Source organism: Podarcis gaigeae, assembly GCF_964106915.1.
Source record: "Podarcis gaigeae genome assembly, chromosome: 3".
In the NCBI taxonomy this organism is placed as follows: Eukaryota; Metazoa; Chordata; class Lepidosauria; order Squamata; family Lacertidae; genus Podarcis; species Podarcis gaigeae.
Window position 1 is genome coordinate 48,590,949 of NC_139680.1, and position 25,418 is coordinate 48,616,366.

Here is a 25,418-nt window from a genome sequence, read left to right on the forward strand (position 1 = left end):
CAATTCTGTTGCAAAGAAATGAAGGCTAAGGCATTTATTTTTATGTATTGATTACTTGGTTTGGTCTAGTGGTTTACTACCAGATGAAAATTTGATTTAAGGTCTTGAAGAAATTATTAAACATTATAGTTCCCAGCGTGCACAAGAAAACCTTTTAAACAAAATATGCTATATATATTCAAGGCATTGTGCTGGACTCTGATTAACCACATTAGCCCCCTTTTCACAAGCACGTTGATTTATATTGCAATGTTCATGTTTGTTTCTACCTAGTGGCCAAAAACAGAATTGTTGCCTCCGCCAACAGACATTCACAGTGGCAAGTCTCTACTTCTTTTTAAAAGGGTGAAGGAGGGGATCAAAATTGTATTGAGATGACAGAGGTGGATGAAGAGTTTTAGACCTTTCTTGACATGCTTCCCTATCCTTGTGGCTGCTATTTAAAAGAAATTAAAAGTGACAGGGAATCTAGTCATAGCTCTCCAACATCTTACCTAGTTTGGTCCTGTGGCTATTTATTGAGCTATTAGACAGCTTTGTATACCACTTACTCATACTCTAAGCAGCCAGCATGCTCTTAGAGTTGGAGCATTTTTCTAAGAAGGCTTCCAGGTGGACTTCTGTAACTTATACTAAAATAAAATACAGCTGTTTCTTTTGAATTTGTTCTTGACATCTACACTGAGATATGACGTGTGGTAGGATAGGTAGATTTTATTTCAAATGAAAAGTGCAGAATACATACATGAAAATTGACTTTAACATTCATTAGTCTGTACCTTGAGCCCACAGAGCTATAATTTCAAGAGATCTATTTTTGCAGTCAATAGAGTTTTTAAAAGTAATATAAAACAAAGGCTGAATCAGATTCCTGCCATAGTAAAGCTAAAAGGTAAAGGTAAAGGACCCCTGGATGGTTAAGTCCAGTCAAAGGTGACTATGGGGTGCAGCGCTCATCTCACTTTTCAGGCCAAGGGAGCCGGCGTTTGTCCACAGACAGCTTTCCGGGTCATGTGGCCAGCATGACTAAACTGCTACTGGTGCAACGGGGCACCATGATGGAAGCCAGAATGCACAGAAATGCAATTTACCTTCCCGCCACCTATTTATCTACTTGCACTGGTATGCTTTTGAACTGCAAGGTTGGCAGAAGCTGTGACAGAGCAACAGGAACTCACCCCATCCTGCAGATTCAACCTGCTAAACTACCGATCAGCAAGCCCAAGAGGCTCCGTGGTTTAGATCACAGTGCCACCCTTTTTCCTGCCGTCGTGTCTCTCAATGGAACTGTGTTTATAACTATTATTGCTAAATATGTTGCTATAACATGCCTAGATTTCATACAAATGGGTACATGCTTTGGTGAAACACAGGTTCATGGATTATAATTTGGAATGTGGGAAATACTTAGGAGAAACTGTTCCTCTCTCTCTTATTATGTAAGTATAGTCCTTATGTAAGTACAGCCCCCATATTGGATGATACAAGTTCTTTCAGTGCCGGAAAAAAACAAATATAAATCACATGATTAACTTGCGGCTAACATATAGGTGCTAAACACCAACACATAATGAAGTGTGCTTTAGTCATTTGAAATCCATAGGCTTCATACATTATTGTACTGTTTCTTGTTGGGATCCATCTGTCTTGGGAGACAATGGAGGAGTGTGCCTTTTGGAGTGAAGTCAAACTGTTGGCGTGTTACAGTGCCTGCAATGGCTGTAGAGATCAGTACAGGAGAGACATGTTTTGTTGCAGCTAGGCCAGGTGAAGGGAACTGGTCAGGCCTGCTGGCTTGGCCCTGGGACTGTGGGTGCCCAGGGCCGCACATGCCATGGGGGTGTGTGCATCTGACATCAGCATGCCCATGGTGCACGTATACAATGACAGCATGCCCACCAGTGGGCGCACCTGATGTCAGTAGGCCCCATCCCAGTGGTCATTCCTTCTCAGGTCACTGCTGTGGATACGCAACCTGACTGTCTGTCTCCAGACACTATGGTCAGGGATGTCCATGGCAGGATGGTTGCGACCAGCCTTCATGTCTCATTTGCAGACATCTTTGTAACTCAGAGTTGGTCTTCCAACAGGCCTAGTGGCAGAAGCCAGCTCCCCATAGAGCACGTACTTGGGGATCCTAACATCTTCTGTTTTGCAGACATGACCAAGCTAGCATAGGTATTCCTGAGATAGGAGTGCAAATATGCTGGGAATGTGGTCTTCGGAGAGCACATCTTGGTTTGAGACTCCTGCCATGCTATGCCCAAAATCTTCCTGATGCAGTGCATGTAGAAGGCGTTGAAGCATTGCTCCTGGCTGTTGTAAGTTGCCCCAACTCTCTTCCACTTCAGGAGCAGGTAATTTTCTAAAGCTCATGCAGAAGGCACCATAGCAACCAGCCGTTGCCCAAATCTGCTCCTCAACATGCCCATGCAAACATTCAGAGATTTTCTGTGTGAGGGTACACTATTTTTATTATTATTATTACGACTTTTTTTCTTGTGAATTTTTGCAGCCCTAAGAGTTTGGCATCCAGGACAGCCACCCCTGTGGCCCCTCCCACAGCCTTATCTCTCCTTTTGATTGGAATCGAGTGGAGCTGCGCAGGTGCCTACTCAGAGCTTGAAGGAAGTAATGACCGCTCCCCACTTAAAACGGGGGGCGCCCTTTGCGTGGACGCGTGCAGCCCCTAGATCTGGAGCGGCCCCAACAGCATAGGCTTGGCTTTGCCTCCCCCCAGGTGGGATACCTGGAGGTCTCCGCCTACCTCAGTCAGTTGTCCAATCCCACCTGGGGGAAGTGTTGCCAAGGAGACCAGGCCAGGTAGGGAGGGATTACCTGCCCACACAATAGAGGGAGGATGTGGCCCCTCCCACAGCTTTATCTCTCCTTTTGATTGGAATTGAGTGGAGCTGCGCAGGTGCCTACTCAGAGCTTGAAGGAAGTAATGGGATGGATGAACTGCTTAGAAGTTCTATTTACAATCAAGTGGTATATACATTTTGCTAGATAGAGGAATAAATAAGATCGATGCTTACAGCAAGCCCCCTCATCTGTGCCCTCATGCCCAAGGTATCACACTAGGTATCAGAAGCAAGCAATATATCTAGTGCCCAAAATTAGATCTGTTTGGATGTGCCCTTTGAAGACAACATGGTAAGGAAGCGTTTTTTTTATTTTTTAAAAAGGTTTACAGCTCACTTACTCAAATATTTAACCTGATTTATAGATTGCACTGTGAGAGCACTAAGGCTAAGTCTCAGTAAGAGCACTGTAAGTGACTTTTAAAAATTAAGCAAAGAAGCAAATGTAACTACTAATCTGAGCATGCTGTGAAATATTAATTATGCATTTCAAGTGAGGAGAATAAACAAGAAATAATTTAATCTGTGACATAAAATAAATCCCCCAGTGAATCCTTGCTGAAGGCACTTTCTAAATAAACACTTGTTTTCAAGTCACAAAGGAAATAATTTGAAAATGTTCCTTACTGAAGTCAGAAGCCGTTTATTAAAACATTTTGCAATTATCTGTTATTTTATTTTGTTTTTTAAGGAAAAGAATACACTGCTAAGGGGTTCTGCTGCTGTAGGAAGTCTACTGATGGAAAAAAGAACATGTCCCACAAGTAAAGTGGAAAAGAATAATTACAACTGCCAAGGTTAGTTAAAGAAATAAGATACTGTAGAAATAAATTTGTAACTCATAAGAATTTTTATCATTTTGACAACGCACTGGAAATACCCAGTGTCACTGAAATATAAAGGTAGTACCAATTGTAAGTCATTAGAAAATACAAAATGTGATCATCTAAAACTAAGATGTTGCATTTAATTACTAATATTCAAATCTATGCCACATAAGCTGCAAACCTACTGACCTAGGAAAAAGCCCCATTGAATTCATTGGGAGTAGCCTCTGAGATGGGAGAGAATTTTTTTTTTGGTTCACATTTAAAGGTGAACCTACCTAATTTGCACTTTCAGGAACAATATGAGAACTGAGACACAACCATCTTTCGAAATTTGAACTGTTGTTAATTTTGCAATATAGTTCTTCACCCAAATAATGTGTACAAAGATGCCTTTCTTAGGGAAAGTGTTCATATACAGTGGTACCTCGGGTTAAGAACTTAATTCATTCTGGAGGTCCAGTCTTAACCTGAAGCACCACTTTAGCTAATGGGGCCTCCTGATGCTGCTGCCGCTCCACTGCCGCGCGATTTCTGTTCTCATCCTGAAGCAAAGTTCTTAACCTGAGGTACTATTTCTGGGTTAATGGAGTCTGTAACCTGAAGCGTGTCTGTAACCCAAGGTACCACTGTATCCATATTTAAGTGAAAATAACATACAAAAAATGCAATATATGGGCCAGGGACTGGTTGGACACCGAGGAGTGGTGGTTGGCTTTTGAGGAGTGGACACTGGGAGAAGAGGGGTTGGAGACTGCCTTGGAAGAAGGGATTGGTGAATCGGGGGAACCTGTAACCACCTAGAGATGAGACACAGAGGCAGGAGAAGCTGCAGGATTGGAGAGTAAAGGACAGGTGTGGGAGGAGGAAGAGATAGGTCAGGCTGATGCAAAGAGCTTCTACTTCCTTCTGCTGCCCACACTGTCTCCCTGGACCAGAAGAAGATCAAAGTAGGAGGAGCAAACAGTTACACACAGGTGGAAGCTTGCAGGTAGAGTCTGTGCTGGCTTGCATGCAGCTTGAGTTCTGGAGATACATCACCTAAGGTCTGAGGCGGGACCTCTCTGTTGCTGCAACTGCCTCATTGGGTGCACACCCAGGAGTAGCTGAGAGACATAGATATGCCTTGTCTTAAGCATGCTTTTGACAGTAAAGTGTTAATTCTGTTCATTCCTTATCTGTCAGCACCATGACTGTGTGTGTGTGTGTGTGTGTGTGTGTGTGTGTGTGTGTTTGTGGAAATTGCTTTTCCAAAATGTGTGTATTATGAATAACTGCATACCAAAATCTGTATTTTAGGAGAAAATCACACTAAAATGCTGATGAATTTTCATGAGGTCTTTTTTAAAAAGAATAAATAAATCACAAACTGAGGTGGAAATTTAGAGAACTAAAATTGGAAAAATGAGAAAGGAGAGAAACAGACACTGACAAATTCACCTATCCCTACTTTTGAGTAATATGGGTAGCAGTGCCCCATAAGGCTACAATCTGAAAAACCCTTTAAGCCCCATCAAATGCCATGGTCCTTACTTCTAACTAAGCATGCAGGATCTTCAAAAATCCAGCATATTTATACAAACCTGAGACAATTCTAAATCACTACTTGTGATTTCAACTGCATATTTGCTGGAGATTAAGTTCCTTTCAACTCATTGGTGGCATTGATCAAGGTCTATGTTCATATTGGGGACTGTGGTGTCTTTATGATATTTGATTTATTTACACATATGTACAACCTGAACCTAGAGGGAGAGGTTGCAGAGCTTTCACATCCCAAGCAGGCTGGCCTCCTCTATAAGTGCAGCATTGGATTCCAAGAACAACAAAAAGCCATCCTCTGTGTCTCTCTTACAGCTTCTCCCAGCCAGTCCACATCACGTTCTCTGTTTGCTAAGCCGCTTGCAAAACTGACATTTTCCCCTGTTTGCTAGCATCATCCACCCTGAAATCCTATACTGGTCACTGCCCACCAACACACAGCTTGAGAAGGGGCTGTCCCCTCCTTATCTGGCAGTGTTCAGTCTCTCTTGATGGTTTCCTTGATGGGCCATCACTGGTCTTTGTGCCTTAATGGCTTACTCTCAGCTAGCACTGCCAGGCTCAGCTGACTCATTAAAGGTAAAGGTAAAGGTACCCCTGCCCGTGCGGGCCAGTCTTGACAGACTCTAGGGTTGTGCGCTCATCTCACTCTAGAGGCCGGGAGCCAGCGCTGTCCGCAGACACTTCCGGGTCACGTGGCCAGCGTGACAAGCTGCATCTGGCGAGCCAGCGCAGCACACAGAGCACCGTTTACCTTCCCGCTGGTAAGCGATCCCTATTTATCTACTTGCACCCGGGGGTGCTTTCGAACTGCTAGGTTGGCAGGCACTGGGACCGAGCGACGGGAGCGCACCCCACCGCGGGGATTCGAACCGCTGACCTTTCGAGTTCTAGGCGCTGAGGCTTTTACCCACAGCGCCACCCGCGTCCCTTATTAGCATAAACCAAACCCAGGAATTTCTGTGTTTGGCACCCTTAATCAAACCTAATTCTAAGAACTACAGGTAACTTTCACCCACAAATCCTAACACCCACAACCTATCACAATACATAAGATTTAGCAGCTAACATATTTATATCTTCAAATATATTACTTTTGATTTTTTACAGATCTACATAATCTAATCCTTTTCATCATTCCTTAGGCACCATGGGGAAATGGATACCACATAAACTATAGAAGTTAAATGAATGGAAGCTGGGCCTTCTCTCTCTTCTCAGTTATGTTTGCAGGGATTATGGGAGTTGTAGCCCAAAGCATCTAGAGGGCGGCAGCTTGGGGGAGGCTGGTTGGACAAAAGAATAGAGCTATTAGACGTGGTAATTATTCATGCGATTTCTAAGCCACCCTTCATCAACGAGATCCCAAGGTAGTTTACACAGCAATGCTATTAAAACAACAGAAACATGCTCTCATTCTTCTGTATCAATTTGCATTGTACTGTGTGCTGAACAATAAATAACTGCGTCAGTAAGACAACACATTACAGCCTCTGTTACAAGGACTACTCTACACATTAAAGGACTTGGTGGGACTGAAGCTATTTGAACTTTCCACTGACTCGAGTGCCATGCTCTTAATCAGAACAGTAAGGGTCATTCCTCACAATGACATGCTGCTGTGGTGAGCTTGAAGTTGTCTCTCCCTCACCCCCAGGCTACGTTTGGCTCCTCAGCAAGGACCTTATATTCAGCATTTATCTTTGTCTTTTTCTCCTGCCGTCGATTACTTACTTGAGGTTATTGTTCTCTATCAGAGGGGAAGCTCACCACTAGGGTTAACAAGCTGTTTAAAATGAAGAATAGTTTAGGATCCATGGAAAATAATCTGTTGCCTCCATCTGCCTTCCCTTTCCCTTTTTGCTTTTTACAAGCAAGCTGATTTACAGTCGTCGTAGAAAACATGACTTTGAATTTCCTAACTTTGTTGGGCTTGGTATCAACATTGCCTCCTTTCCACTTACTTTCCACTTAAAGGTCAACCAGCCTTTATAATGCAACTTGCTCAAGGCACTACTGCTACTGGTGCTAAACTGGTCATCCTGTCTGCAATCCTAGACACATTTTCCTGGGGGTAAGTACCAGTGAACTTAATGGGCCTTACTTTGAAGTGGATATGTATATGTATTCTGAATAGTTAGTAAGCTTTTGAGTCAGATTATTGAGCCAATGAATCCCTTAGGCAGTCACCTAACCTTACAGGCTGCAGCTCTTTATAGGAACCCAAGCCATGAGGATAGGGCAGAGTCAAATCTCATTCTCCTTGGTCCACACAGTCTCTCCCTGCAGCAATGATACTTAATGTTACTCTCCCTGCAGCAATGATACTTAATGTTACTTAACATCCCTTGTCCAAGATGGTTGGTCAGTCATAAATGTTGAGAAGGCTGGGTGAGATGTATGTGGCAAAATATTGGGCATTGACAAGTCCGTATGAAATGTGTCTGGCAGTGTTGGGAAGCATTTGTGAGAGATATGCAAATTTTGGCATTAGATGGAGCCCCAGTGTCAGTGAGATCAAGAGTTTCTGGAATCCTATGAAAATTTTGACATTTTCTGTTCATTTTGACATTTCAGATTAAATTAAGAGTGGGGATACATTAGAAATCTAAACAAACCAGAACTCTTTCAGGTGAGCCCTGTCAGTGGAAATCTTGTGCAAGGATTTCCACTTGCACAATGGGACTTTCCTTCCTTGCCCCCCGTGCACCCTCAGAATTGAGGTGGAGGGTCAGGAGAACTCCCACAACTGTGCATTGAAGGAGGAGAGGAGGAAATCATTCCATCTAGCAAACTGAAATGTTTGTGCAGATGGAATGATTGAGAGAGTCCAATGTTGAATAATTGCCTTTCTGTAGATTTAGCTGGTAAACACTAGAAGATGACAAGTCCATAACCATGTATTAACTAATTTTGTTTCTTAATTAGTTTTACTGAAAGTCTTTTAAGGTGATGATTGGGCAGAGTTAATTAACTAACCTAATAAAGAGAAATGTGTCCAGAGCTTCAAACAAAAAATAGTTGAAAGTATATGGACAATACCTCCTGAATCATTCCCACAACTAATGTTGGATTGCCTCCTTCTAGAGCAGCCTTTAACCTGTGGGTCCTCAGATGTTGTTGAACTACAACTCCCATCACCCCTAGCTAGCAAGGCCAGAGCTCAGGGATGATGGGAGTTGTAGTCCAACAACATCTGGGGACCCACAGGTTGAGAAGTGCTGTTCTAGGGGAACCTGAGGGACAGAGATTCTGACTATTGCAGAAACATGGCAGAAGAACTGAATCATGGAGTCCAACTATCAACCATGTAGAGCTCCAAAGTTCCAGAGGTATCTGACCATACTTTTGGAGGAGCACCACAGAGTATTGGCTTATTGTCAGGTAACATCCCATAGAATCATAGAATCATAGAGTTGGAAGAGACCACAAGGGCCATCGAGTCCAACCCCCTGCCAAGTAGGAAACACCATCAGAGCACTCCTGACATATGGTTGTCAAGCCTCTGCTTAAAGACCTCCAAAGAAGGAGACTCCACCACACACCTTGGCAGCAAATTCCACTGTCGAACAGCTCTTACTGTCAGGAAGTTCTTCCTAATGTTTAGGTGGAATCTTCTTTCTCGTAGTTTGGATCCATTGCTCCATGTCCGCTTCTCTGGAGCAGCAGAAAACAACCTTTCTCCCTCCTCTATGTGACATCCTTTTATATATTTGAACATGGCTATCATATCACCCCTTAACCTCCTCTTCTCCAGGCTAAACATGCCCAGCTCCCTTAGCCGTTCCTCATAAGGCATCGTTTCCAGGCCTTTGACCATTTTGGTTGCCCTCCTCTGGACACATTCCAGTTTGTCAGTGTACTTCTTGAACTGTGTACCCAGAACTGGACACAGTACTCCAGGTGAGGTCTGACCAGAGCAGAATCATTCTAATCAAGAGCCTTCTTATCTTTATCAACTCCTCTAGGCATAGGTGCAGTTGTGAGGAGAAAGCAGTAAAGGCATGACAAAAAGGCAGTGTTCCAGTCAACTCTGGTTCATTTAGTGCACTTCTATTACCCTTAGTGGCTGGCAGAGCAGTGCGGATGAGGCTGACTTGCTCACTAGCCTCCCAGCATTGTGCGTCACTGCTGCTTACCAAGAGGGAGAGTCAGTTGCTACTGTCTGTTATGCTATTCAGGGTATTAGGACTGTTACATTTAATTAATTAACAGATCTGAAAACTTTAAAGCAAATAAACCATGCCTCCAGTTATTTGGGCATCATATTTCTTTCTTTCTTTCTTTCTTTCTTTCTTTCTTTCTTTCTTTCTTTCTTTCCAAGTGCTTATAAACAGTTACAAAACTGCAGTTTATACAACTGCAGATTAAGAAGCATAATCTTTAAAATGGCATTTCCCCTCCTCTCACACACAGTGGGAAAGTCTGTTCTAATATGATGCCTAATATTTTTTTTCGTTAATCATGTTGCAGCCCTGCGCATAAGACATTGTGTGGAGTGTTAATTCATCCCCAAGCAGGGGAGGGTGAGGGGACTTGGGCTAGCCTTGCTCTATCAGAAAGAAGGGAAGGGAATACTATTGCTGACAACTCTCCTTTATAAATCCCATTTGTTTAGTCATCGCGTAAGCAGGAATTGTGTTTGGGGCATACAATAACCACTGCAAACAATATCTGTTAGTGTGGGGCATTTAATAAACCCCGAACATTCTAAACAGGCGGCAATGTATACAAGTAAACAAGTATCTAGAAGGCCTGCATATTTCCCTTCACTATCTAACTGCCAAATGTGTAAACTTAAGGTATCCTTGAAGAGCTTCTTACAATGCAAATCATGCCAGGAAAATAGAAAACAGCCCACTTGTGCCCTCTAGTGTGCATGGAGACTTATTTGAGGAGGGCTTTTGAAGTGATAATGCAGAGAAAATGATGAAACAGAAGACGGCTCGAGTCAGAGAGATGCTTTTTAAAATCATTTAAAAGTGAAATATGTCAGCTCCCATAAAATGAGAGCCACTGGTGTAAATATGCCTGGTGTTGTCCCTTTGATGTTTTTCTCTTACATGCCAGCTTTGGCAAGGTGAAATCAATTTCCTCTTTTCTTGGGGGGAAACAGGCATTCCACCTGAAATCTGCTTTGCTTCACAGGCCTCTGTTTTGCATCCTAATTGTGCTATGTGCCAGGAAAACAGATTGTTTGCTAATTGATATCATAAAGGAAGACAGCCCAGTGAAGGATGATTATTTCAATGCCAGCTAGCAGCTGATGAAGAGCTTGACAGGAACTCTGTCATTTTTTTAACACAAACTGTACCCATAAGCCAGTTTGTTATTTATATATTGCTATGAGGCTAGGTAAAGAAAATGACATTGAAAAGACAGCTGTACATTTGATGTCAGTAAAGTAAGTTACAAGCCATAGTTGACTGGAAAACTAGTTGTACCTGATATATTGAGTACTGGAATCTTCTGTCATAATTATTTACCCTGGAAATCTAAAAACAAAGGAAGCACAAATTAATGTGTCTGGTAATGGAGCAACCAGACATATGTATCCATCAGTTACATTTCTATTTAGTGCTCATTATTCGTTGTGTATCTTCTCCCTTGTGAACCCCATTTGGCCTCCGCTTGTTGAAAATGTGGCGTGGGGCAAAGCATTGGCACAAATAAAACCGTACCTAAATAGAACCACTGTTAAACCATTCTCATCTTAGGCCTACACAACTCTGTGACCCACCAAGCTCAGCACAGTGGATTGTTTCCCATGTTTATGGCCTGTTCGGTTCTTTAAAATTCTACCATTCTTGGAATATCAGGCTGGCAGTAAATGTTGGAAGCTTCTCAGACCTCATGTGGGCCCCACCATACATGGTTGTTAGCTATGGCAAAGAGAGACTGTAGCTCAGCACATGCTACTTTCATGCAGAGGGTATCAGGCTCAATCATTAGCAGCTGCAGTTCAAAGAATCAGGTAACAGGTGACAGGGAAGATCGCTGTCTTTTACAGTGACCCTAGAGTGCTGCTGTCTGTCAGAGTGGGCACTACTGAACTAGATGGACAGAGAATGTGCCCTAGTATAAGGCAGTTTTCTGCATTAGGTGTGATGGATCACAAATTGTACATACTTTTTCTAACCTATATGTGCATTACTCAAGCAACAGAAAGCCCATCCTGCTATCTGGCCTATCAGCAGGAGGCTGAAGAGGTCATCTCTGGCCAGTGTCAAACTTTCCACTCTTTCCTCTTACCCACCCCACTGCAAAAAAAGACCCCTGGCCGAAGTAGTAGGTTTCCCCATCTGGTTGGCAACCCAAACAGTCACCTGTTAGTCACCAGATATCAATAATGTCAGGCGTGGGATGCATAAAGCCACAGCTGCACACTTCGAGTACCCTCACAAAATGGACAATTGGAAGTGTAATTGGGTTGGATCCACCAGATGTTTATGCAGCTGTTGCTTGTTTTCTACAGCAAGGCACAAAAATCACTTTGGGGCCCAGACAAACTTAGAACATGGGTACGCACACAAACACATACCAAGATCTGTTTGTTTTTAATTCTGAAATTACATTTTCCACATTTCCGAAATGGAATTGAAGTTTTTCTACCTGGGGAGGAATTAAATATCATGCTAAAACAAATATTCCACCAGCACAATCACTTTTGCTTGCCCAGTTTAACAACTTCCCTTCTTCCCCCACCTACATGTTGGTATGGGGTTCTACCAACCCCCTCCCAAGAGCCAAATGTGGGGGCATGCAGAGGTGAAGCCTCATTGTCCTAGTGGGAGCCCCTGTGCTGCACAATTACATATGTTGATGTTTTGGCTTTTGTTTTCTCTTTCCATGGGTGTGTTAGGTGACTTGTTACCTCCAGTTCTGGAAACAGATATGACAATCTAGCAGGTAAGAAAGGAGCCTGATTAGGGTTAGATACAAAATTATTTCTCTAATTCATTGGCACACACCCAAGCAAAATGTTTGGACAGTATTCTTACCCTACGAAACATACTGTTTCCCCAAATAGAAACCTCTATATAAATATAAAATTTTAGGAGGCATCAAGACATTTCATCAAATACACACAATGAAGCAAGTTTGACATCCATATTCACTTCAAACTAATCACTCAGCCAATAAGCTTTTCTTGTGTGTTTTCATACCACAGCACCATATGCCACATTTTTTAGAATATTGCTTCTCATGGTTATCTTTTAATTGGCTTGACCTATGGGAGCAATGGCACAAGCCCAATCTCATCACACACATCCACTCCATGCTCTGTGAAATCTGCTTCTGAAAAATGTCAGGTGGAAGAATGTGTTGATATGCAAACTAGCATAGGTTCAGTGTACAATTTTTGAGTCAATGTCACAATCCTTCAGCTCATAGTTTCATTCCATTCATTATAAGTTTTATCTTGATTATCGCTCTCTGGCAAATGTAAAGTGATGGGCTCTGAATGGCAGGATTCATATAAGCTTCTGTGGAGAGGCAGCCACAGAAAATGAGAGGCGTAAGTATGCATCCCACCTGTGCTTCTACACTTCTGTTTTTACATACAATGTAGGTTTCTATTTTCCACTTAGTCTGACAGAGTTTACAACAGTTGCAGCTGTTCAAATTGCAATCTTAAGATCTAAGTTCTAATGTCTTCTGTATCTCAAAGAACCAAGAGGTGACATGAGCTAGACAGGGAAGATGCTAAAAATCAGTAGATGCGAGAATTATCTGAAAGTCGCAGTTAAAGCCCAAATTATGTGTCTCAAGTGCCAGTAAGAAAGCACATTATCTCCAGTAACCATCTGTCATGACTATTTTAAAGACTGATGCTCAAAATTATGTAACCATTAGGGCTTATGAAATGCCATCGCCAACAAATTTCTAGGTACTTGAGGAATGAATCACTGTTTTCCATTATCTACAATGTGAATTATATTTGTAAAGTATGTCCTACTATGTTATCTTTACCAAGATGAATTTAAAATAACACTCCCTGAATATTCTAAAACTTATTCTGAAGGGAACAAACTTTTTAATGAAGGGAATTGTATCAGATAGGATTTTAAGTGAGAAACCTTGTCATATACTGATGTTTTGGAGTAAAGGCCTGCTACCTTAACCGTTGGATCCTGCACAGCTAGCTGTTAGTTGCTGATCCTTCCTTCCTCCCCAGTTCCATTAAGTCTTTTGTATTGCTCAGATATTTTGCATGATGGTTCAGAAAAGCCAATGGAAGCTGGCATGCCAGGCTGGGGGCAGGCTCAGGCAATGATGCTCAAGAGTGATTCATTGTAGTAGGCAATGGGCACACCTGCACAGGTTGTAACAACAAGATGAACACTTTCCATCAAGGATGTCTGGCAGCCCACCATGGACTTCTACTGCCAGCCCAGGCATGATAGCCAGCATCTAAGAAGCCATGTAGCTGGTAGCCTGTGTTTAGTCTAGAGTATTAGCAAAGTCACTTAAATAATGCTGATGGAGTCCAGAGAGAAGTCCTGATAAGACATTATTCAACAAAACTGCATAATTTGAGGAGTCATAAACACAGAGGTTTCGTCTTCCTTAGTTCAAACAAAGCAGGGAAGACATTCAACCAAGCATACAGAGAAAAACTTCTTCAGAATAACACATATCCAACCACGGCACCTGTGCTAGCTCAATGAATATCATTCCACTCTATTTGGTTGCTAAGCAACATCTCCACCTATCCCCCTATTGGTTAGTTGATTTCAACACTAACAAGATTAAGCCTTGGGTTACAAATTTAATGACCCTTGTTGCACTTCCAACTTGGAAGACACCACTTATGTAGGCCAGGTTGTATTTAATGGCCTTTATACAAGGTCTTAGGGACACAGGGGGCGCTGTGGGTTAAACCACAGAGCCTAGGACTTGCCGATCAGAAGGTCAGTGGTTCGAATCCCTGTGACGGGGTGAGCCCCCATTGCTCGGTCCCAGCTACTGCCAACCTAGCAGTTCGAAAGCACATCAAAGTGCAAGTAGATAAATAGGAACTGCTCTGGCGTGAAGGTAAACGCGTTTCCATGTGCTGCTCTGGTTCGCCAGAAGTGGCTTAGTCATGCTGGCCACATGACCCGGAAGCTGTACGCCGGCTCCCTCGGCCCATAGAGCAAGATGAGTGCCGCAACCCCAGAGTCGGTCATGACTGGACCTAATGGTCAGGGGTCCCTTTATACAAGGTCTTATGTGTGATTCTGTTATGCAGAGGAAATTGCACTATTGCATATATTGGGTTTTTGGTTTTGTTTGCTGAGGACTTCGGAGACAAAATTACTAAAGAACTTATCATTGTGGTGCTTACAGAAAGAACATAGTAAGAAAACGCAACAACTTGTGCATTGCAGGGTCTCTCTGCCAAATTGCAGACTTGGTGGGTCTGAGTTTGAGAAAGAGACCATAGTATTGAAAAACTCAACAACACAGCAATAACATGCTTTTGGCTAGGGAGAAGGTAAACAACAAGACAAGGCAGTGTGCAGAGCAACATGTCAAAGAAATATTGTGGTACAACATTATCAGTTTCTCAAAGTGAAAGCATCAAGACAACAGGCCTGATTAGTACATAGATAGAGTTATAGAATAGATGTTCTATTCTTCAGTCTCTGATTTTCCACATGGATGTGTATAAAGAAAGATGGTTGCTGTTGAAATATCAGCTGTAAGTGAGTCAGAGTATGAGTAAACAGAGGATATATCCAGAGCATCATTTGTGTTGGCAAATTTCTCAGCTAGAAGCCTACATCTCAGCAAGACATTAAATAGATTTATTGCCTATCAGCTTTAAACCAGAGGATGGATGTCTGCTTCTCATACTGAGCTGATGCATTAAATAATAAAAGCAGAAATAAAAACAGCAACAGAAGTACTAAGAAATCATTACTCATTCAAGTTAATATGTATGACAAATTCCCTTTGTGGTTGATTTGTATCTAGCTGCACCTGCCTTTAAACGCTTTCAGGAAAAGATGCCCTACAGTTTTTAAATATAGACTAACCCTGAAACATATTTTCTGGTATCTTTTTGACGACCTTCTAATCTCTGGGTTCTAAGCCAGACTGTGGGAAACCAACCTGTTATACATCTCCCCTCTTTCAAATAAATCAAAAGTTAAGCTGGATAAAGAAGGGAAGGAGAGAGGTGCTCTCTCCAGCTTCCTCCTGGTCATTAATTATAATGTTGAAGTCTGCTTTAAAGAGCCATTGCAGTTGCTGGAGGAAGCAAAAGCTCATTTTGTGTGTGTGCACGCACGCAACCTGAGTGTGTGTGTCTGTGTGTGTGTGTAACCTGATTGCACCAAGGTCAAAGTGGTGACTTCACCTTCCAATGTTGAGCAACTTTATCAGTTACATATATTACAGCCCTCACGCTTTTTGGTCTTGAAATTTAGGTCTAGAGATATGGCTTTAGAAGCTATAGGCACATTACCCTGTTTATTTCCATGTAGAGGTTTAAGACAAGAGGGAATATTATCATCCAAGTTTGCCTTGTTTTATAAACTTGCAAATTTTGCAAAAGCACAAACAATTTTTTCTCTCTCGTGAGGACAAAATTTGGCAAACTTCCTGCATGGATATTTGAAATGGGAGAGTTTGGCACTTTCCTGAGCCTTCTGGCTGGATACACCCGATGAAGCATATGGAGGGATAATAGCAGGGCTATGCATAGCAACTATTGTTCATAGCACTGAATACTTTTGCTTTCAGGTCGTCAAAGTGTGCTTTGCTTCTGTTGGTTTGACAGACCTGCAAGGAATAATAAATCACTAATACTAGATACTAGCTCCTAAATCTGCCACCAGTTGTTAAAGAGATCGATAAATGTAGGTATATGAATTTCCCCCCACATCTATTTACTGTCACATGAGAATATTTCACCCATTTCATGATCCCCAGTTATTACCCCTTTTCCTTCCTCCTGAGTCAAGGGATCTACCTCATCAGTGTATCCTTTCAATCTCAAACGTGTTAACATCTAATTGGTTCCATAGAACAGATTTAACAATCACAACAGCTAGGATGCTGGTGTCTCAGAAAAGAAACTGTGGGAAGTATCTCCTATGTATCCATGTTTCATCACAACCAAGGTTATGGCTATCAATTGACAGAACATAAGAAGAGACCTGCAGGATCAGGCCAATGACCCATCTAGTCGAGCATCCTGTGTACAGTGGCCCGTGGGAAAATCCTGCAAGCTGGACATGAATGTGACAGCACTCTGTCCACCTGTGATTCATAGCAAATGGTATTCCAAGTCACAATGTCTCTTATAGTGATAGTGGAAGATAGCCGTTGTGGCTAGTTGCCATTGATACCCTTGTCCTTCATGAATTGGTCTGATTGTCTAATCCTCCTTTAAAACCGTATATGTTAGTGGCCATCACTGTCTCTTGTGTGAGTAAGTCCCAGAGTTCTTTAACTATGCACTGCATAGATAAGTATTTATTTTAAATCTGTCCAGAATCTTCCAACATTCAGCTTCATATAGTTCTAGTGGACAGTGATGCTTGACATCAACCATCTTAAGTTTCAGTTGTCAACTGGGTTGAATATGAAGGGGGCTTCTCAGTGATGGAGGAAATGGAGAAAATGGTTTGATGTAGGTAAATACAGTCATTAAGAGACAGTGACAGTGCTCCAGAGACAGTGCTCCAAAGTTGGCAAAGGAGGAAGCTACAATGCTTGGGTGAGAGCTCAGCAAAATAACTTTATAGCAACAACAGAAGCCATCAGGACATGACTTCTAGTACTGTCTATATACTTCCTAGGTTCATCAATAGCCACAGCATGTAGGATTTCCATTTCTACATCAAACCTTGAAAGAGTCCCACCTCCCACTAAAATCTGGTACACTGCCACATCCACCATTCTACTTTAAAAACTTCTAAGATCTTTGAGATCAGAAGCAACACAAGAAGACAGAGGATGTATTGATGGTGTGAGTGTGTGAGAGAGGGGGGCAGGGAGGGAGAACACTCTTGCATGTGTCCATGAGCATCTTCATATCCTAACCTGTAATTTGTAATTTTCATTTCCTTCAAGTATTGGCAAATTTCTTTTATTTCATCTAGACTGAAAGCATATATATTCAGATCTGCCACACACAAAAGGTTGAGAGATAAGTAGGTAACAGCTTTCTTTTCAAAAAGGTTTTTGTACTTTTAAAAATGGGAAAGATCTCATTCACTAGAAGGCTAAAGCTATGTTTTTCAGAGGTCTCACTGAATGAATATGAGATTAATTGTAGTGAAAGAGACTTGAAAGTAGGAACGTTCTGTTTTGAAGCTCTTTTCTCGCAAGCATCCCCATCTTTTGAGCCCCACCATCTGATCTGTGCTAGGACTTATTGGATGCAGCTGTGATTCTGGCAGGGTGTTTTAGCAGCTGCTGCTAAAATGCCAAATCATTGTTTTGCTCCATTGCCTGAATGTGAGGTTTGATTGAAAATGCTTTTATTTAAGCTCTGTTTCCAAGAAATCACATTTCTTTTTTTGGTTAAAGTTCCCCTGGCGCAAGACGGCAACTCATCACATTAGAGCGGTCACATCTTATTACCTTCCATTAGATGTGATTGACACAACTAGATGTTTTGTGCTACAGCACAGCATATCAACTTGGGATATACTTCTTTTCTGGGGGATATTCTAAAGCAATATGCTGCAATGTGTTGATGAAATCATATTTTTTGGCTATGAGCCTTCACAATTTGTGCTGTCTGTTATTTATTTGGGATCAGAAACCACTTTGGATGTGCAGTTCATAAAGTACTAGCAAAGAGTCCATTAGCACTACCAAATTCTGCTGCTGGTAAGGGAATATCATCAAAGGTACTCCGTTTCTTATAGAATGGAGTGGCTTTATTCTTCTGGATAGGGAATGTGAGCTTAGACAAGATCTGTTTTAGTTCCTTTCTAAGAACATTTTTATAACTGCCCCAGAAGAGAAGTTCACCAGGCAGATCACAAAGCAAAAATTAAAACAAAACATTAAAAAGGAGTAGGGAAAACTAAAAATTCAAAACTGAAACACTGTTCAAACACATTGTAAAAGTGAGTTGCTCAGACTGTGAAATACAGATTGTTTAAAGGGCTCTGGTGAATAGAAGGCTCTTTACCTGAAACCTAAAAACAACAACAATAAAGATGGCATCATGCAACCTTCTCTGGAAAGGCCATTCCATAACCAGAATGGCGCTGCTCGAAAAGCTCGTCTCTCTTACTAGTTCATGCCCCACCCTTCCTTTTTTTAAAAAAAACAAATTAAAAAAGAAATAATGCCTAATAAAGCCAATGTAGGTGACAGAAATGTGGCCTACTAGAAGAGATAATTTACAGAGGAGATCTTTCTAAACATCTAAAAAGGCTTGTTGAAATTATGCTATCTTTACCACCTTTCTGAAAGTGGGTAGCATTGAGTGAGACCAAGTGTCTTTCTTTAGAGAAGCTATTCAACAACACAACACTGCTGTCTTGCCTCTGTTTTTTTTACCATCCTTACCACAAAACGCACCTGCCTGGGGAAATTATATTTTTATCCTACTCTTCCTCCAACCAGTTCAGGACAATATACATTTTGAACCTCCAAAGAAACAAGGTTTATCTGAGAGGATCTGACTGACTCTCTTCCCCATCCACTCAACATCTTCACAGCCAGATCTCCCCACAGCAAAACCACCATCCATTCCACTACTCTGGCTCTCAGTTGCAATTCTCTTGTATCTGATCTACATTATTCTAACAAAGCCACAAAATAATTAATATAGAAAGATGTGCAATCGTTCTATTTAAAAAAACAATATACTTCTTTTTTATATTCCTGTTGTCTTTGTCCATGGAGTTTTCTTGGCATGATACTGGAGTGGCTTGCCAGTTCCTCCTCCAGGTGGATCACGTTTGGTCAAAACTTTCCACTATGACTTGTTCATCTTGTGTGCCCTGCTCGGCGTAGTTCATAGCTTCTCTGAGTTCTTCAAGCCCCTTCGCCACGGCAAGGCAGTGATCCATGAAGGGGTTACCAGCATGAGTTTGACCAAACTGCGGGAGGTAGTGGAGGACAGAGGTGCCTGGCGTGCTCTGGTCCATGGGGTCACGAAGAGTCAGACACAACTAAACGACTAAACATCAACAATACTTCTTTTTGCACATTAGTTTGGTGTATGACAAAATATGCTAAAGCTGACAACTGAAACCAAACCAAGCAAAATATTCTGTCCCAACTCCTCCAAGGTCCTTTTATATGATAATTTACTCACACAGCCAATTGCTGAGCATCAAAACCCATACCTGGTGTTTCAAAATGCCCAAATACTCATATTTATTCAAAAGACAGTGCTAACTGTATGTAAATTTAGAGCCATCATCAAATGCACTTGATAAGGTAATAGTCCAAAGTGCTTTTTCAGGACTCTTGTGAACAAATCTTATTATTTGCTAACTCCTGTGCACTGCCTTGGAAATACAGCTTCTAACATTGGAATAATGCATAAATATTACATTCAGAAACCAAGCTTGGCAGAGGCATTAATATCACTGAGGCCTAGATCTTTTGTTTTCATTTTGTCTCTCAACCGATTACAGTATTTGTACACCTCTTGTCAATTAGCTTGTCTATACATGTTTCACATATGCAGAAGCTGAAATAAAACTTGACAGCCACTTTATTCTGGGCCTCAGGTCTGGCAACATTTCTAAATATTCCCTTTTATTTATTTCCCCCTTTAATTTGCTTCTTACTGATCTATATATCGAAGCTCTGTGCTTACTTTGATATGCAGCATACATCTTAAATAAGGGATTTTTAAAAATCATTACCCATAAAGTTAATTTGCAAATGGATGATTTGCCATTTGTATTTCAAGGAAGCCAAATTCTATCTCATTTTCTCAGGTATACACATGGATTAATTCATTTGGTTTCAGCTGAGATACCACATGCTTAAAATCAGAGCAAGTGAAATCAGAATTTTACTCCAGTGTTTGGAATTATATTAACTTTGTGAAGGATTTTAGTAAGAGATAGTGGGCTATTGCTGAGGCATCATAGACAAAGATGAGTGGCCACAGCACCCTACACATGATAAATTAAGTAGGTTGTTTTGGTTTCAAGCAGGTAGAGGAACTAATCTAGCCAGGTGTTCTGCTTAATCTGCCAGAGAACAATCAAGGCAGAATGGGATAAGAAATTGATTTTACTCATCAGATAACCTTGAACACAAAGCTTCAGCAATTGCCTTAGACTTTACTATTTTACAGTGATCACCACAAAGATATGCAAACATTATCAGCTCATCTATTGCTCCCACTCACCTGAAACAACATATTTCTGTAGTGCAAAGTGACCTTGTACCAGTATTACATTTCCAGCATAACAAGGGAGTAAGAGGTATCCAAATATGAATTTGGAAAGGCTTTAAAACAGAGCAGTGTGCAATTCATTGGTACATGTGGTACACTTCCCTTCCTGATTTGGCTCACCACCCATCTGAAACAGAAGAGTGGGAATAGCAAGTCCTGATGCAATTCTGCTTGGAACTTCTGGAACTAAACAGAATCTTACTTAACTATTTAGAAATCTAATCAAATAGGTTTTGCACAACAAAGGTGCAATGTTTCCAATGCATAACTAGTTTTTCATGGCCAATGGGAGCTCTAAGGTCAACACCCATCTCCCAAGAAGGCATTGTTTTCCATTCCACCATGTATTTATCACATGCAACACTGTTTCTTTCCTACTGCAGTTCATCTTCTGTCAAAAATGCCATTGTTTGTCTTACTGTGACAAAATTACAGAACTTACTGGTACATGATTTACATAATTATGTAATTGATGTCATTATGTAAAAAATGTTGTCATTATATTACACGGGAGAAAGTAATCATTACGTATCATTTGTGGAATGAAAGCAACAACAGCAAACACTGATCATATTTGCTGAATTGATTTCTGTGCTGGACATATGACATATGACAAATATTTGTCCATACACTGGAACCTCGGTTGTCGAATGTAATCCATTCCGGAAGACTGTTCAAGTTCTGAAATGTTTGCCAACCGAGGCCCAAAGGGCTGTCAGTAATTTCAATGGGGAAAATTGAAAAACACGCCTCGGAAGCTGTTCAACTTCCAAGGTGCGTTCAAAAACGGAAGCAGATACGTTCGGCTTCTGAACCGTTCAGCTTCCGAGGCGCTCGAAAACCGAGGTTCCACTGTATTTCTGTTGGCATCGGAGTTCTCCAACATGCCTCATGCCACTCTAGTCTTTCTTGTAATCTTTTATAGATCTTGAATATCACATCTAAGTTCACACACTGTGAAGGATGGACTTCCTTTCGCATTGCAGGCATTTCTGATATTGGCAGATGAGGCTGTTAAGAAGTGAATATTCTGCAGGGATGAGCTCTACTCAGTGGACCTCAAGGAATGATTACAGTGTGTATGTAATGGTGAACTTTGATGTTCTAAGACATCTTATTCTGTGTGTGGCTCTCCCTTACCACCCCCCAACAATTCATTCAGGCTAAAATCAGAAGAAATTTAGGAGCCTAAGACAACAGCCATTAAAAACAAATAATGGAACATCATACAAACTAGGCTTAATCCAATATCTCCAATTTTAGGAGCAATTGGAGATTCAAATACCACATCAAATAGCTGACTAACTTTCAAGAGCATCTTACCCTCATATACTTCCAATATGAAGCAAATTCCTTTTTGTTCATTATTTTTACTGTATTCAGCCACTTATCTGATGCAACCAAAAGAACTGGAGCCTACGGAAAAATAAACTTTAAAAGGGAAAGAGAAAACACTTGTCTTTTTTCATAGATGAATGTCATTAAATTGACAAGTAACGTAAGGGGTAAAGAAGCAGGAAACATTTGCTTTATATGTGGCGACAATATACTTTTAAGCCAATCATGTGGAGCCAGTGTGGTGTAGTGGTTAAGAGCGGTAGACTCCTAATCTGGGGAACCGGGTTCGCGTCTCCGCTCCTCCACATGCAGCTGCTGGGTGACCTTGGGCCAGTCACACTTCTTTGAAGTCTCTCAGCCCCACTCACCTCACAGAGTGTTTGTTGTGGGAGAGGAAGGGAAAGGAGAATGTTAGCCGCTTTGAGACTCCTTAAAGTATAAGTCTCATTGATTTAATGGAAGCTGATTTTGGTGCGATGTGTGGCGGTGGGTGTTTTTTAGTTGCAGCCAACTTGCAGAACATAATGTTGTGGTTCGAGGACCCGAACCCCGCTTAGTGGAAAGAAGACACGTGGACACGTAATATAAGGTTAATGGGCAAGAAAAGGCCACAACTTTATTGATTACAGCAAGTGAAAAGGTATTGGCTTAGGCATTGGACCACATCAGCTGACTCCACCCACATTTTTTTATTTACATTGTCGCTGTTGTTTTAATTTCATTTTTGTATTATTCCCTTGTATTCATGGATGCATATTTGTACTTACCTTAACACTTATTTGAAGCTACTTTGTGTCCTTCCCAAAAGAGGCTCCTGGGAGGCCGGAGGGACATTGCTGGAACAACTCTTGGGTTGGGGCAACTGGCTAAAATGTTTTAAAATGTTTTAAATGCTTCCAATTTTGGTTCTTCTGTTTTGTTTTTGTTGAGTTGATGTTGGGATTGGTGGTTATTTTAATATGGGTATAACTGTAAGCTGTTTATTATTGTTACTGTTGTTATTATTGGTTTCTATTGATTTATTGGTTTATTTGTTGCTCATATAGGATTTTTTGTTTTTTAATGTTTGATGCTTTGTTGTGTTTTTATATATGTTGTAAGCTTCCCAGAGTGGCTGGGGAAACCCAGCAAGATGGGCAGGATATTAATAATAATAATAATAATAATAATAATAATAATAATAATAATTACAATTGTTTTTGTTGTTGTTGTTGAATTTAGCTGCGTGGGAGAACACAGGTTGCACAAGGTCTGAGTTGACCTTCCTATGCCCTCCCCACAGTCTAGCTGAAAAGTGGAACAAACACTTTTCCCAGGCAGGCTGAGCAAGCTACAGAGACCCACTTCATTTAAAACAAGAAACAATAGCCGAAGAACCCAAATCAGAACCAGTGTTATAGGCTGTTGAGGGTAAAGCAACAACGCTTGCAATAAGTTACCTGAACCAGTGTGGCAATAGACAGGTAATCTATTCTTCTCTTGCTGATTCCTCAGAACCTGCAAATCAGAGACAGGTAGTTGCTATCTCCAGCATGCATCACTTGTGGTTTTATTTTTTTACAGGAATCTCACTGGCCTTGTTGAAGACAGAACCTGGGGCTAGATGGATGTCTATCAGCCACAACAACTCTGTCCACCTGATCTTTGGAGAAGAAATAAGGTGGAAGGAAAAACACAGGAAAAGGCAGAGGGGAGTGGACAAAGTTTGTGGTTTTCAATGAAATTGTAACTCCCTTTAGCAATAAGCTAAAAAAGAAGGTCTATGGACATTTATGTTCAATTGTTGTCTCCCCTCCCCCCCTTTTTTTGCACAATAGATTGCAAACTGATGCATATTGTATAATGAAAGCTGCATAGTATGCCTGCTCTTAAATTGTAATCTTTGTTGTAGCATCACAGTAGTTGCATGAACTACAGGCTTTCATATTCAGCAGAGAAATTTGCATTGTCTTAATCCCAGTGAGATCAATGATTTCACACCTTGGAAAGGGACCCTGTGGCCCTGCAGGTGTTAATGGACTCCAACTGCTTTCCACCTCATTCAGCCTGGCCAATGTTGTGTTGTGTTGGGAGTTGAGAGCCCAACAGTATCTGGACAGCCATGAGTTTTCCATTTCTAGTTTAGACTCTGGTGGCACCCTTCAGAAAGCCAGATTTGATCCAGGGGCTCCCTCTAGTTGCTGACTTGTAATGTGAAAGGAATTTGTTGACTAGGGTGTTCAAATAAGAGGTTGTATTATATCTGTATAATATGAATGCTAATTTTGCTGCAACTGGGCAACTAGTAAATGAAGACAAAGCTATCATATGGTGGTGACCCAAAATAACTTCAGAAATTATTAGCTTCATGTATAATTGGTGGCAACATCTCCAACCAATGTTCATAAGCACAGGCCGTATGCTTTTAACCAGATCTGAAATTGTTTGTGCAGTGTTTTAAGTGTGGTAAATTTAAGCAAAATGAAAAATTGGCTGACAAAGAGAAAGCAGCAGTAAGGGTAGAGCAATGTGTTAAATCCTTCATTTAGGTAATGTTCCATTCATTTCAGATTCATGAGTATGGGCCTTTATAGACTGAGCCAGCATACTATAAATCTCAGGTTATCCGTTATTGAGTGGCATTATGCTATTTGCAATTGTACGTGTTTATTTTCTGCACACTTTACTGCATAATGTCTGTTTGCATTCTGCATGGAATGCTTATTGAGGCTCTCACCTCGTCCTAAGAATACTGAAACATGGGTCATTTTCCAGTATGATTGTTGCAGTTACATATCTCTGATTCCACCTGCAAAAAAATAATAAAATACAACCCTTCCAGAAGCCACTTCCCTTGGTCAAGAGAGCTGTTATAGAAATCCCTTGCCTGGAACATTTTCTCCAGTCTTCCGAGTGAAGAAATCCAGTTACTTTGTTCCACTGGAATGAGTAAGGAAGCCCCCTTGTGCAAGTGATCTGCTGCCTCAATTCTTCTGGGTGCCTTATGCAGGGCCAGCCCAACACATATTGCTGTGTGAGGTGGACAAGATGGTGCCACCCATTCAATAAATAGAAGCCAACTGGAACAGTTGAATCTTACTTCAATACTAGCAACAAGCTAGTGTCCTCCACTGCGCCTGAAAGTAGCAGGCTAGTTATGGGGATAAAGGACAGGCTGCATGGCACACACTGCTGTGCCTTTCAAAATAATGTTATGGCCAGGGGACTCAGAAAAATCTTTTGCCTCATTCTGCCTGATGATAGAGCCGGCCCTGGAGAGAGAGAGAGAGAGAGAGAGAGAGAGAGAGAGAGAGAGAGAGTTCTGCTGCCCACGGCAGCCATTTTGTGCTGGCACCCATGGCTCTTACTTCAAGATATGATTGCTGGACCTCTTTTTATACCCCAAAAAGCACAAAGTATCTCACATGCATACACAGAAAAGATTTCAACATGCATTTTTTTGTGTTCTGATTTGGATGTCACTTTATC

At 41.3% G+C, this 25,418-nt stretch overlaps 1 protein-coding gene across 1 annotated transcript in view; it reads right to left on the bottom strand.

Moving 5' to 3' along the window:
- Nucleotides 1-5,811: 5,811 nt before the first annotated feature.
- Nucleotides 5,812-25,418, bottom strand: part of LOC310840996 (uncharacterized protein) — a 278,515-nt gene continuing 258,908 nt past the window's right edge. The window contains exon 2 of the mRNA XM_083731506.1: nucleotides 5,812-6,061. The gene's annotated coding sequence lies outside the window, so the exon portion shown is untranslated. The remainder of the gene's footprint in view (nucleotides 6,062-25,418) is intronic.